A 14,938-nucleotide genomic window follows, 5' to 3' on the forward strand; every position below is an offset into this window, starting at 1 on the left:
GCTCTTAAGTGTAGTAGTAGTAGTAGTAGTAGTAGTAGTAGTAGTAGTAGTAGTAGTAGTAGTAGTAGTAGTAGTAGTAGTAGTAGTAGTAGTAGTAGTAGTAGATTTTATTATTATATTGTTCACTTGTGGTTGTGATATTGTTCTTGTAGTTGGATTAAGCCTTAAAGCCAAGTTAACATTATTGTTGCATTTCCATTACTATATAATATTTTGTGTACTTTGAGATTTACTTCCAAGAGTGAATAAAGCGTGAGTATTTTATTTTGTATATCTTTACACCTGTTTATAGTTGAGAGAAAGCTCAGGGAATTTTGTAATTTGATTTTCATCTTTGCTTTTTTTTATTTTTTATTATTTTTTTTTTGTATTAGGTAAGCTAGTCCTCTAAACTTTGTTAGCTGCTTTCTGTTTGTTCAAGCTATACTCTCTCAGTTTGAAAGTTTAATAGAAATATAGAAACTAATTCTATGGTTCGTTTTTTTTTTCCAAACCATGTGTTAACTCTTCTCTGGGGCTGAGGATTTAAGTGTTTACCAGGTTTTTAGTTCTAATTCAATATTTTACTAAACCTCTTCATATAACACCTTTTTAAAATATAAGACCGTTAAGAGATGGTGTAAATTTTTTTGGCCAATCAATGGATGGAAACACAATGATGAGATCTAGTCTAACTCATTTGCATTTAATGTTTTTTTTTTTTTAAAGAGCTCATCTTCAAGACTGTTGCTGTCAAACATTGTTTACATAGTATAGTCAGTGTAATGGTGAAGGAATTTACCAAATATGCCTATTAGTGGAGGGTTGGCGAAGAAATTTTCTGCTCGCTTGTAAATGTATTTTTTTTTTTTATATGTTTTTAAAATAATAAATATATAGTATTTTACTTTGATACATTTGTGGCTGCTGTATTTTGTAGTTTTTATTGATGCACGTAAAATTGATAGATTTAGGATTTTATTTAAAAATGTGGTTCCGTGTATTTTTGCCCATCCCTGCTCCCCTTGTTGACTTGGGTTTCCTCCAGGTGCTCTGGTTTCCCCCACAAGTTCAAAGGGGTGTGTGTGTGCATTTATTTATTTATTTATATATATATATATATATATATATATATATATATATATATATATATATATATATATATATATATATATACACACACACATTATAATTACAAATATGTATATGAATGTTCAATTATGTAATACATTTTAACTATATCATGTTTTATAATATAAAAATCCTATTTTCCCATAATTTTCAGTTAATGATTCAATAACTCTTTAAAAAAAAAAAAAAAAAAAAAAACATCTTTTATTAGATTAATCATCTTTAGAATTATATTACATATTTAGATGGTTGTTTTTTACCGCCTATTGTTGTAATGTAATTTTTACAGAATTATTCAGTCAAAAATTTGAGTTATTAAATCATTATTTTGACTTTCTTGTACTTTTGATTTAGTAAATTATAATTTTGGCTTTGCTTACCTTACATCGTTTGCACAAAGTAATGTTTTGTCTTGGTGATTGGAGCTTCCAGCTATTAAAAATATCTAGTGCAAAGTTCTGCAAACACACACATATATATATATATATATATGTTTAATAATTTATGACATGTTATATACGGTATGAGAATGTAGAATTTGCAGCCACTTCATCTGACAAAACTTCAATTACTGTCTGGTTTGGATCAGCCACCAAATCAGACATAAGACTGCAGCGGACTGTCAGGACAGCGGAGAGGATTAATTCTGTGCACCTGCCCAACATCCAGATCTCTTCACATCTTTATCGATCTTTATTATTAGATTGGTTGCTACCTGTTTTTATAGTCATAAATATACACAACCCTTACTGTTTATGATTTGTAACCAAAATGTTGTATTATTTACTTTATCCACTTATATCATTCTTTTTTCCTGTGTTCATTTGTATGTGTGTACTGTATGTATATGTGCTCCTGAAAAAAAAAACACAAAACATTTCTTGTGTTTGCACACACTTGTCAAATAAATCTCATTCTGATTTCTCTGGACACATTTTTTTAAAGAAATCTCAGCAGCTGAATAACAAACATTATCATTATACATTATTATGCCATCAAACATAACATTACAGAAGATGTCTGGCGTTTCATAATACTAAATATCTGCTACAGATCATTGACTGCAAAACATTTATTGTGATTTTAATGAAATGACATTATACATTTTAAAATGAGCAGTTTCAAGAATGAATAAATGATAGCACTTTAAAAAATGAGACTAGTTAAAAAAAACCGTGTTAACACGTAAATTGCGTGTTAACACGTAAATGACGTGTTAACACGTACCAACGTGTTAACGCGTAAATTACGTGTTAACGCGTAAATTACGTGTTAACACGCAATTACGCGTTAACACGTTTGTTGCAGACGTTTTGGCCCCAACGGCCTTCCATACTGATGGACTCAAAGAAGCTGGAATACGCTCGTGAAGACGAAGCACAGACATTTGCAGGTACGTTTAATGTTAAATAACTTATTGTAAATATCCGTTGGGTCATATTCAATTAATAATTGACATTACTTTGCCTTGAGTATGTCCCTTAGTTAAGATTACCGTCGAGTTACCTGCCGCGTGAGGGGACCCTTTTGTAATTTAAGGTTGACCAGAAATGAAAATATGATTTTTCACATAACCTGGCCATGAGACAGAGCTCGAGACGCTGAAAAAAACAGCGGTGAAACGTCCAGAGAAACACTTCAAACACATTTCGTTTTGTTTGGAAAATGTTGTTAAGCCTTTATTGCATACGTTATTTATAAATTCAGAATTTTCTCAGTGTGGGAAGCTAACGTTAACGTTCATGCTAACGTTCATGTTTACTCAGGACAGGAGTGAAGTGAATGCCTGTCCCCTTTATGTCTGAAACAATATAACTTTAGTTTATGCATATCTCGACCCACGTTCATTTATAGCAGTTGTATTTTGTAATGTTACATATTTAAATAACGTTATAAACGCATGTTCAAGAGAGTCCTAATCATCTGTCGTGTCAGATCCAGATGCAGGTCTTTATCAATCCTTTTGAGTTGCTAATTTAAAGCTTTTTTTTTGTTTGCTGTTAACCTCAAGTTCACACCGATCATGATTTTTTTTTATTTCAGAAAATGAAGTGGACGAGGAAGCAGTAGTGTAATAACGTAAGTATTTAGTATTTTGTCTTTCATCTGTTTGTTAATAATAATAATTATAATTATATATATATATATATATATATATATATATATATATATATATATATATATATATATATGTATGTATGTGTGTGTGTACTTTTTCCCTAGGAATTCATTGTGCAGTCTTAAATTTAATCTCCCTTTTTCTATGAACTGTAAAGTGAAGTGTTAAATTTGAATTTTTATGATTGTCATTATTATAGACTTATATTTGATCCAATAGGTGATTCCTGCAATTGGTGAGGATGCATCATCTTTTGAGAGTAATGCGAATGTCCTGCGTATCCAGTGAAATAAGGTGTGTGACCCTTTATTAAAAACACCCTTGTCAGTGAGATCACACATTTTAAATCAGTTGTTAGTTTAAATTAAATGTTTAATGTCAGTATAAGACAAAGTGTAGGATCAAATGACTATTATAAATGTTATGACTATTGTAAAAAATATTTTAATTTACAAGCTTTGTGGTGAACACGTATGTGCATTCAAGCTTACAACTATTTGTACAGTGATAACTAAAGGAAAATGGCAACAAAGAATATTAGATATAGTTTTTATTTAAAGTGAATCACTAATTTCCTTTTTTTTATTATAGTCATGGTGAACCTGACTGAATGCATTCATCAACCATCTCCAACCAAGTCAGAGCTTCAAGGACAGCTTGTGCTAAAGGTGCCTGAGCTTGATTAAGAAAAAAATCATCTCCATTGGCCAAAGTCTACAAAAAAGCAGGAGAATAGAAGTTTGCTGATGATCTAACAGGTATTAACATAAAACTTACATAACAATAATTTTGCAGATCAAACCTTTATTTCTTGGATGGGATCATTAAGTGCCTTTTCAAGCTGTATTTAGCAAGTTCAAACTCATGGGCCTTATATACAAACCCTTTATATAGAGAACATTTCTCAATGTTTTTCTTTAAAAAATGTAATTCATAAAAATACATTAAATATCTTTTATTCAGCATTTGCTAAACGTTCCAATATTTTTTTTCTTTATTTTAAAAACGGGTCCTTTTATATGATTAAATTATTTAAGAGTACTTTGTTAATTTTTTGTCTTTATTTTAAGGTGGCGCAGTGGGTAGCACGATCGCCTCACATCAAGAAGGTTGCTGGTTCGAGACTCAGCTGGGTCAGTTGGCATTTCTGTATGGATTTTGCATGTTCTCCCCATGTTGGTGTGGGTTTCCTCCGGGTGCTCCGGTTTCCTCCACAAGTCCAAAGACGTGCTACAGGTGAATTGGGTAAGCTAAATTGGCCATATGTATGTGTGTGAATAAGTGTGTATGGGTGTTTTCCAGTGATGGGTTGCAGCTAGAAGGGCATTCGCTGCATAAAACGCGTGCTAGATAAGTTGGCGGTTCATTCCGCTGTGGCGACCCCAGATTAATAAAGGGACTAAGCCGAAAATAAAATAAATAAATGGATGATTTTATTTTACAATAGATTCAGACTTTCGTGCTGCTCTAATTCTGCTCCCCCATATCTTTAAAGAGAAAGTTGATTGCTTACAGTAATTACACTGGGAGAGGTTTGGGTACTGTTGGTTAAACACTTTGTAATACTCTGATAGATGTTATGCAGTTCTGACAGATTTTACATTGTTTATTGATGTCTTTTTTCTTTTAATTTTCACAGTGGGATGATGATGATGCTTCCTACCCACCTCTACAGATGGTTGAAAGTCCTTTGCAAAGTTTTGGAGAATAGGAGTTAAAAGGCATTATTACATCCTTCGCCGTTTACTGTGTTTTAAACTGGGCTTATCCACGCTACATAAAGATTGCAAAGGATGAACATCAGCAACTCCCCGAGATGGAACAACAATTTAAATTTGAACATCAGCAACGGTGTGAAGATGGAGATCCAAAATTACGTCCGAGATTACGTTTTGTCCGAGAGAACTGGTATTGCTGGGTCTGCATCAAACAGCAATGCTTGGATCTTTGCATTTACTTTTTTGCATGCGTTTCGAGTCTGCATCAGTATTTTAAGACTAGCAGCTATAGACATTTCAATAACATTACCCAAATCAACCGAGAAGCACAAGATGACAATGCTAAGAATTTTTTCCGCCCAACATCCTTGATGAGATTGACACATTCAGGTGTTCAAATTGAACTGTTTTTGTGAGCATGTGAGACTGCTAATGGAGAAGAAATGACTCTTTCCTAATGAAATACATTTTAAATGTCAATACTGCACTGGTTTCTGTGTGGCAAGTTTATAATACTACTGTTGTATGATTCATATTTCCATGCAAATACACTAGGAGTTGACTTTGAATGGGGTGTTATAAACCAAGACAGATGGACTTTCAGGCTCTTGAAACATACTCTGCTGATAAACTGTTTAAGAATGTTTAGAAGTTTTAAATCAAATATGTAATACTGTTTGATCAAATGTGTTTTTGAGATCTAAAATGTTTAAGGGTATATAGTAAGTGACATGTTTCAATTTACTGTATGGAAAAAGACTGCTTTGAGATTCTTGATGCTTTTAGAAAATGTAGAATGCAGTGCACTAGCAAAAATATACTTCATGAGGTCTAGTGCTGTTTTAGAAAAATTACTTTGTTACATTGGTAAAAATGCTCAGTGAAATGGGATGTACTGGTGTTAAAAAAATAATATTAAGCATTTTTGCTGTTTCATAAAATGTTTAAGCAGCTATTTTTTTAAGTTTATGCATCTGGTAGGACATTGTGATAGTTTAAAAGTTTTAATCCTTTAAAAAGGTGACAATGTAATTGTTTTGAATCTTTCAATGAGTGTTTGTGATAATGTTACAAGTATAAAAGTACAATTATCGTGCAGTTTGTACTCATGGAAAAATATTGCTTTTTTATTCTTTTAAAATGATGTAATGTTTAAACATTCATCCTGTAAAAATGTTGATATTTAATGTTTAATAAATGTGATAAATGAAATTTAATGTGTATGGAGTACAATTCTTAAATGAAAGGGTACAAAATTAATCCCTATGGGGGAGAAATTGTACCTTTTTTAAAGGTACATTATTGTACCATAGCCCAAGTAAGGTACAAATTGGTCAGCAGAGGTACATATTTGACCCATTAAGGTACATACTGCTAGGGTACAAATATGTACCCATGTGAAAGGGTACAACAGGTGTACCCTTGAGGGTACTGCCCCAGTGACAAGCCATTGTACCCCTAAAGGTACAAATTTTGCACATTTTTTCTGACAGTGTAGGTGGGGATTTCAATTGTTATTTAGATCCGATCTTAGACGGTTCATCTTTAAAGCCACTTTCTAACATAACCTCTGTACAGCTCCTCAATAGATTGATTAATGATAGGAATATAGATATTTGGAGGTTGCAACACCCAGTGGACAGGGAGTACTCATTCTACTCACACGTCCATAAGTCCTATAAGGATTGATCGTTTTTTGGTTTCTTCTGAACTAATACACAGAATATCTAATACACAGTATCATAGCATGTTAATATAAGACCACAGCTCACTTTTACTTGAGCTTAACAATGTTCTGCCTCGACAAAACTATTATTGGCGATTCAATCCTTGTCTACTTAAAGACCCACCCTTTGAAAAATACATTAATGCTAAATTGAATGACTTCTTTATAAATATTGATAATGGCCAAGTTGTTTCCCAGGGATGGGTTGTGGCTGGAAGGGCATCCGCCAACCAGCATTCCCCTCTCCTTTTTGATATTGCATTGGAACCACTGGCAGGTAGGTATTAGAATTTGCCCACAAATACATGGCTTACAGATTGGAAATGAGGAAGCTTTGGTTAGTCTAACAGCTGACGACCTATTAATATAATCCAGCCAAATCAGTTTCTTATTTGCTTAATTATATTAATTCTTTTGGAAAAATCTCTGGGTATACTATTAACTGGTCCAAAAGTGAATATATGTCACAAGCTCCAGCCAGGCTGTACCCTTACCTTTTAAAATAGTAGAAGACTATATTACATACCTTGGCCTTGTGGTTCCAAAAAACTTCACGCAGATATTTAAACTAATTTTTTTAGCCAAGATCAACAAATTGAAAGAAAATATTGAACGATGGAGACTCCCTCCGATATCTATGATTGGCAAAATTAATGCTATTAAAATGGTCATTTTACCACAACTCCTATTCCTTTTTCAAAACCTGCCTGTAAATATACTGGTATCTTTTTTCAAACTTCTAGACTCAACCATCATGCTATTTATTTGGGCTTACAAGACCCCCCAAATTGCAAAAACGCATTTACAGAAACCCACTCATATGGGATGCCTTGTGCTTCCAGTGTTTACATTTTATTACTCGGCAGCAAATATTAGAACACTATCTTATTGGCAGAGGGGTATTCCAGACGAAACTTTCTCTGTGACTGATCCATTATGGCTTAGATTTGAGACATTATCTTTTACTACATCTTACTTTTTTCTAAAGGGTCTCCCTCATCAAAACAAATTAGGACTAACTTAATAATAAAAAATTAAAAACAGATATTAACTCAAATAAGGAAACATGTTAAGCCAACTGACGTCTCTGTCCTCACACCCTGCATAGCGAAGCGGCGTGGCACCTGACCCCACCCCTAACCCCAACCGTCATTGGGGGATAAGCAAATTGTAATAAATTGTACGAATTAGATCGTACGAATTCATACGAATTAGCCACTAAATGAAAAAGTTAAAAATTGCCATGAGATTGTGTTGAATAATCACATGTTCAAACCTTCAAAATTAGCATCTTTTAGCCAGTTGCAATCTAAATTTAATCTTCCAGGCTCCAACTTTTTTTGGTACTTACAAGTAAGACATTATGTTCAAACTGCCATTTTAAGCTTTATTGACAAACCAAAATCGAATACATTTGAGCAATGTTTTTGGACAAACCCAAGCTCTAGACTTTGGTTTCACGCTGTGTTACTGCTTTTCAACTGCCTGTGAATACAAGCAATATAAAAGAGGCCTGGACTAAGGAATTTATTGAAGAAGTTTCTGATGAAACCTGGAACCTGGAAAAGGATTCAAGGCTGCTCAATAAAAGCGAGGCACAGGTTGATTCAGTGTAAAGTAATTCACAGATTGTGTTATTCCAAAGCAAAACTAAGTAAAATTTCTAACTCCATTTCCTCATTCTGCGACAGATGCAAAATAAACAAGGGTTCCTTGTCACACATGTTTTGGTTTTGTCCTAAATTGTTTGTTTTTTGGACTGCCATACTACATTTTTTCAAAGGTTTTTAAAAAGGAGGTTAAGCCATATCATTGCCTTGCAATTCTTGAACACTCTGAGGGGTGGTAGGGGTTCATGATTTGCCATTAAACAGCAAAATATCTTTTCAAATGGGCCACAGTTTATCTGAATAATAAAAGGTTATCTATGTATAACTGTAATAAATAAATATTTAGAGATGCATATAATCTTAATGTCAGTACCCTATTTTATTTTACCTAAATGTTATATTAAAAGACAGTGTTCAAAAAGCAGAAACACCTTATTTTGTGTTACTTTGAGTTGTTTATTTAAAATGCCAATAGTATACTTCATACGGCTGATCATGCATTAAACAATTTATGCAGTAAATTTTACAATAGTACTTGATTATAAGTTTCAAAGAACAAGAGTGCAAATAAAAAGCCTGCGCCACTCAGGTTGCACTTAGTCTGGTCAGCTTTAGGTTGGTCTTACTAACTTGAAGTAAGCTGTTTTATTTTACCTGTAAATTATATTACAACTTTTACCAAAAGCCCTGAACAAAAAGCAATAGTCATTAATAATCCATTAAATTATTTATTCAGTGATGGTAAGTAAAAGTTTATTTTAAATAAAAAGTCTGCGTCTCCCTGTGTTGCTCAGGCTGCACTGCAGTGTCTATTCACAGGTGCGATCCCACTACTGATCGGCACGAGGGTTTTGACCTGCTCCGTCTCCGACCTGGGCCGGTTCACCCCTCCTTAGATGACCTGGTGGTCCCAAGCTCCCCCGGGAGTACCATATCGATACCGAACTTAGTGTGGACACCCAATCGACATAGTCCACTGCAGCCCAGAAGCCCTGAGCTCAAGCGATCCGCAGCCTCAGCCTCCCAGTAGCTTGGATTACAGGCGCGCGCCACCGAACCCGGCGAGAGCAGAGAGATTCAGAGTTGTGGAGAATCTGATCATCACAGCGACGTCTAGTGGAGGAAAACTGAATGATGAAATTAAGTTGACTTTTTTTGCCTCATGAAATTGGAAAAATGTAAATGTTTGCGAGTGTTTCTGAGGCCTGTGACTGTGAGAGGATTTTAAAAGCATTCAGGTCTAGGGAATTGCACCGTTAGTAAATTTAATTTGTTCGTTTTCTTTTTGGCTTAGTCTGTTTATTAATCCGGGGTCGCCACAGCGAAATGAACCGCCAACTTATCCAGCACGTTTTACGCAGCAGATGCCCTTCCAGCTGCAACCCATCTCTGGGAGACCCATCCATACACACTTATTTACACTCATACATCTACACAGCAAATTCATCTGAGTTAAATTCTCGGTGTTGAAGCATTTCAGAGTAAAGTGTTGACGTTAAAGAGTTAGATTTTGATAAATGAATATAATAAGAGTTAGAATTGATTTTATTCAGTGCGAAATCAAGGAGTTATCTTTTCTACACTTGGTGGTGTTATTTCCAACATCCGGGAATTCATGCAGCCCCAGTCACTGAAGAATTTTCCAGACGCCATTTTTAGACGCCAGGTTTAGAACAGCAACTGGTGAGTCAAACTACCTAAATGTTGGTATTTTACTGACTTTCTTTAAGGAAATACAGTTGTAAACATATTGTTAAGTTAATAACTTTAGAATGGAGTGACAATTTTAATCTTCTGCGGTTCATTCATGGTCGTTTGTGTATCTAGCTTAACTGCATTACTATTCACTTCTTTTCAAGAATGTTTTTATATATGCTCACGCATACATAGTGCATAAAAACATCAAATGTACATGTTCAACACATTTCTGTCACGCTTAATGCCATTTTGTGCGTTGTTACCCATCTGTAAAATAAAATCGACACTTCTCCTTTAATTCGAAGCAAACTAGCGAGGGAAACCCCGGAGCAGCCTAGCCTACTCTGCCCGGATGCTAACGGCAAAACAGTTTCCATGAGCTCTGGGGAGTTTCTAAAACATATCTGGTGAGTAAATTAACATATGCTTACTTGTAAAAGGCTTCCTGACTAAAACATATGATTGTTTGTTATTCGTGTATGTTAATTTGGTTATTTTAAACACCGCGGCCCTTTTAAACTGGTTCATTCGTGGCCGTCCATATACCGTTAGTTCATAGACTCGCGTGATAACGTAACAGTTAACTTACGCTTGAATTATATTAAGTGTTGACAACCATTAAAGTCGGAATGTTAACACTGATGTTTTTAAATGACCGCGTTTGCACTTTCTCAGACATTTAAGGTTACAGAAGTCTCCCGGAAGTTGCGGGACTAACGTTAACGTTATCCCGCAAATGCACAGAGACTCCCAGATGCCCAAGTAGATGCCCGCAAATGAATGATAATCTCCCGGAAATCGCGCGTCTCCCGCCCGGTCATTAAACACTTTGCACACCCCTCTCCACCGCATCCCTCCCAGCTCTTCAGGTACGTCGCGCGCAAGTCACCCCCACCGCTCTTTAGGTACGTCGCGCGCAACTCATCCCAATTGCTCTTCAGGTTCTCATCTCTCCCGCTACGTTACCTCCCGCAAATCAACTCTGTATCCCCCGAAAATTACTTTTCCCAACTCAGGGATGTCTGACGTTAGTAAGTTAGGCTATTTATGTAGTCAGGAACATCTTAGTCAAGCTTTTTCTCCCGCATGATATTGTGCTTAAAACTATAGGCTAAACTTAGCATGTACTGTACACAACATTTCCGTTTTATTAAAGACAATTTAGTGCGTTGTAAACAGCCACCTGTCTGTAAAATTAATCAATTGATTCATATTTGAGCAGCCTAATGATGATACAGGTTTGATTTGTAGATTTATTATCAATAATCAACATCTGAATCAAAAGATATCTGAAAAAGTGTGAGGCATACTTTGTGATGTTCATCTCTCCTTTTTATCTGAAGGTTATGCATATGTGTTAGATACTAATTTTTTGTTGTTTTTTTAACAGCCACAGTTCTCTATACAATAACACAAGACCCTGTGACGGTGGCTGATTAGAGACGGATGGTGTATTTCCAGAGTTGGTGAAATGACCAAGCACACCTTCTTGGTCATATGTGGTAATAATAATAATTAAGGTATGTTTGATAAAGTTCTGTATTTGTTTCACATAAGCTGAGAGGGTATTAGATCATTAGAGAATAACAAATGACATGAAGGTGATAAGTTTTGTATTGTGGGTGAACTGTTACTTAAATAACGTTTTGCTCTTTGCTTTGCACTTTTCCTCTTCTGCTTATCCTAATATTTTAGATTATATTTGGACCTGAAACATCTGCTAGACTCCAGGAAAGGTGGCGTCAATACTGGACCTGAAAGGGCCTAACAAGTTGAATCTGGTAAAGAAACATGCACGCACACACACGCACGCACGCACGCACACGCTTACAGAAAAGTGTTGTTTATGAAGTTTATGAATATTTTTTACACTGTGGCCAATATTTTGGGGAAGTCAGCATCACTTAATGATATAAAAGATTTTAAGCTCTTCTAAATTTTGCTCCAAGTGTTGTGTTAAATTCAGGATTCTGGACAGACAGCTGCCTGTTTTTCCAGTTCTAGTCATAGTGGTTAACCTAATTGTTTTTGGAGATCCAACAGTGATGTGTGTGTTTTTTCTACTTTTCCATATCCTGTCACCTCAACCAGCTGGGAGAGTCAAGTTGTGGATCATCATGTAGATTTTCAAAAGGTGAGTTTAGATTTCTTGAATGTTTTATTTACTTTAAATGTTCTTTTAAATATATCATAGAATTTGATTGCAATTTTTTTTCAAACATTTTTCTTAGTCATGCTGGAGTCTTGAAGAGTTCTTAGATGAGCATCACCCTATATCCGTGCATCAGGAACCACCAGACGAGCGATCAGCAGCTACTACTGTACATCGTCATGGATAAAAAGGTCATCCTGTGGCTGGGAAGCACTTCATTCACAGGACATGCTTGATGAGATTTCCTAGCTCCAGTTTGTTTTCACACAAGTTTACAGCATTTATACCTTCATTTAAACTGCTGTGTTTGATATGGAGGACCAAGGAAACACCCGAAGTGAAAGATTTGCACACCAAGTTGTTTAAAATGTAATTTTACAAGAAAACTATGAGTTCAGAAGAAAACTATGAGTTCAGAGAAAACTATGAGTGACGCTATATTGAACTTTCAAATTGCTCTGATAACACATCAAGTTTGGACCAAAGGACGGAAACAGCCTTTTTGAGCACTGGTCATACATATTTTGTTGAAACTGTCTGTACTAATTAAACATTTAAAGCATATTTGACATTGTTGCATTTTAAAAACTGAATGAATTGTTGAAGTGGTGAATGTTTTCAAATAAAATGTTTTTCTTTTGTAATTTACAGTCTATTTTACCTTTTTACCATATTTACACTCAAGAGAGTTGAATAAAATAACAATATATTGTAGTAAAAAAATTACTACCAGGCGGTGTTAAATATAGTTACATTTTTAACTCTGCCCAGAGTTAAAATTAACCCTTACTTCGGTGTCAATGTGCCAACCCTTTTGAAAGTGTTGATTTAACTTTGTTTTGAGTGGACCCCATGAGACACTTTCAAAGTGTTGAAATTAACACCCATAGAGTTGTTTTGGGTCCCCATATTTTGCTGTGTAATATAAACAAATCACCTATTCTATAATAAGCTTTCTACAGCTATTTATTTTATGATTCAATACTGTTACTTTAGTAAAAAGTACTCCACTAAACTAAAGTATACTACTAAAGTTTACTACAGTATTTCATTTTATCAGTTAATATGCTGTAGCATTCATAAAGAAAGAGTTATAAGTAATTACTGTTACAACTTTACTGTTGTGTGCAAATAATTTTCTGTCTGATAAAATCTGTAAATAACAATTCAAATGTCAGCAAATCAGTACAATTAAAGTGATAGTTTAGCCAAGAAGGTCAATTTATACTTTTCATAGTCAAAAAGTTTTGTGAACAATCCGTTTAAGATTAAGTGTTCAAACAGTAAACTTCTGAAACGGTAAACAATCAATTAAATTTTTAGTTTCTTATATTCATTCATGCAGTAAATAAGAGTAATTGACATACTGAGATGAATATTAATTCATCAGTTTACTCCTACTGAGATACTAGCTGTGGTGTCAGATGCAATTGTGACCATCAGTGCTTTTAACATCTATGAGACTTAACAGAATCTCACACAATATGTGGCATACATTGATAGACTGTTTCAGCTTTACCAGCACATTATGCTGAGTTACACACTAAGCCTGAGGTGAGCAGTGTCATGTAATATAGCAACATTCATTATTTATTATATAAATTACATTTTTTGCATATAAATGTGTGTTTGCAATGACCTGATTTTTGTGGTAATGCAAAAAACAATTTAATAACTTTTCTCACTTTGCTTTAGTGTTTGAGTTTTGTCTACTAGATGGGTGTTATGGTTGTTTCTTTTTTATCAATTGCCATGCAATAAGTTATATGACAGTGAATGAATGCAGACATGGTGCAGTTGCAAGCTGAGCTGCATGCAATGCTTTTTAATGTGTACAACCCCACCCAAACCCTACCCCTAACAGTGACGTCACTACCTCTTTTGAGTGCATTGTGTCTGACATTGCATGTCTGAGATATGCAGGCTCAACTTGCAAATTTAAATCTGCATCCAGACACTATTGGGCTGACTTTAAATAAAGCCCAACTTTCTATTTAAACTGTACAGGATAATAAACTTTACTATGTGGTTTTAAATGCACTATGGTGATTACTACAAATTAATATAGAATGTTTTTTGTTTCATTTGGGATCATGCTGTTAATACTTATCCAATAAAACAAAAAAAAGTTTACTTTATGGCCTGTTTCCACTGAGTGGTAAGGAATAGTACGGTACTGTACGTTTCAGTATGCTTTTACTCAGTCAAAAGGCGTATCAAATTTAACCACACCGTACCACTTTTTGTCACCCTTTCGAAAGGGTACCAAACACGAGAAAGGGTACCAAAAGGTGGAGATACATGCGCAGCTGAAGGCTGCTTGGTTACAGAGATCCGTCACGAGCTTGTGTGGAGCTAGCCAGAATTAAAACAAAGGAACCTGCATGTTTTTAATACACAGCCGAGACATTACACCATAATACCATATGCATATAATAACGAGCCATGGATGACTCGAGCTTAAACAAACCTTGTCGTTGTCTTGATGTACATGTACAAAGCCAAGAAAAACAAAATCTCCCATGTCCTGCTGTTTTACGAGGTGTTCTAAAAGTGCGAGCAATTTTCGCTTTCTTTAGGGAGCTCGCGATCACATCTATATTTGATATAACAAACTTCTTGAGCTGATAATAATAACCTGCGCGTGATTAATAAAGTGTCTCTGTCATCTGATTCATTCAGAAAGAAAAGGACAAACGCGAGAGTGAAGCATGAACAATCAAAGGAGAAAAGCCAGACAAAACACACAAAAAGTTGTTTCAGGGGCTATATGTGTTCATATATGTTGCATTATTCATTTTATAT

The 14,938-nt window shown here is 34.8% G+C and overlaps 3 long non-coding RNA genes and 1 other non-coding gene across 4 annotated transcripts in view; 3 read left to right on the forward strand and 1 right to left on the reverse strand.

Annotated features, from left to right (window-relative positions):
* LOC147841737 (uncharacterized) overlaps window positions 1–14,938 on the forward strand; it is a 133,822-nt gene that overhangs the window by 100,537 nt on the left and 18,347 nt on the right. The window lies entirely within an intron of this gene.
* Window positions 2,457–6,159, forward strand: LOC147841739 (uncharacterized). The gene is made up of 6 exons (XR_015502550.1): window positions 2,457–2,503; window positions 3,154–3,189; window positions 3,449–3,523; window positions 3,821–3,987; window positions 4,300–4,474; window positions 4,869–6,159. It is a non-coding gene; the product is annotated as an uncharacterized LOC147841739 (long non-coding RNA).
* LOC147834779 (signal recognition particle RNA) lies at window positions 9,049–9,346 on the reverse strand. The gene has a single exon (XR_015503123.1).
* On the forward strand, window positions 11,366–12,350 carry LOC147841740 (uncharacterized). The gene is made up of 4 exons (XR_015502551.1): window positions 11,366–11,501; window positions 11,677–11,762; window positions 12,073–12,115; window positions 12,213–12,350. It is a non-coding gene; the product is annotated as an uncharacterized LOC147841740 (long non-coding RNA).

The sequence above is a fragment of the Danio rerio genome, chromosome 11, assembly GCF_052040795.2.
Source record: "Danio rerio strain M-AB ecotype USA chromosome 11, GRCz13ab, whole genome shotgun sequence".
Taxonomy (NCBI): domain Eukaryota; kingdom Metazoa; phylum Chordata; class Actinopteri; order Cypriniformes; family Danionidae; genus Danio; species Danio rerio.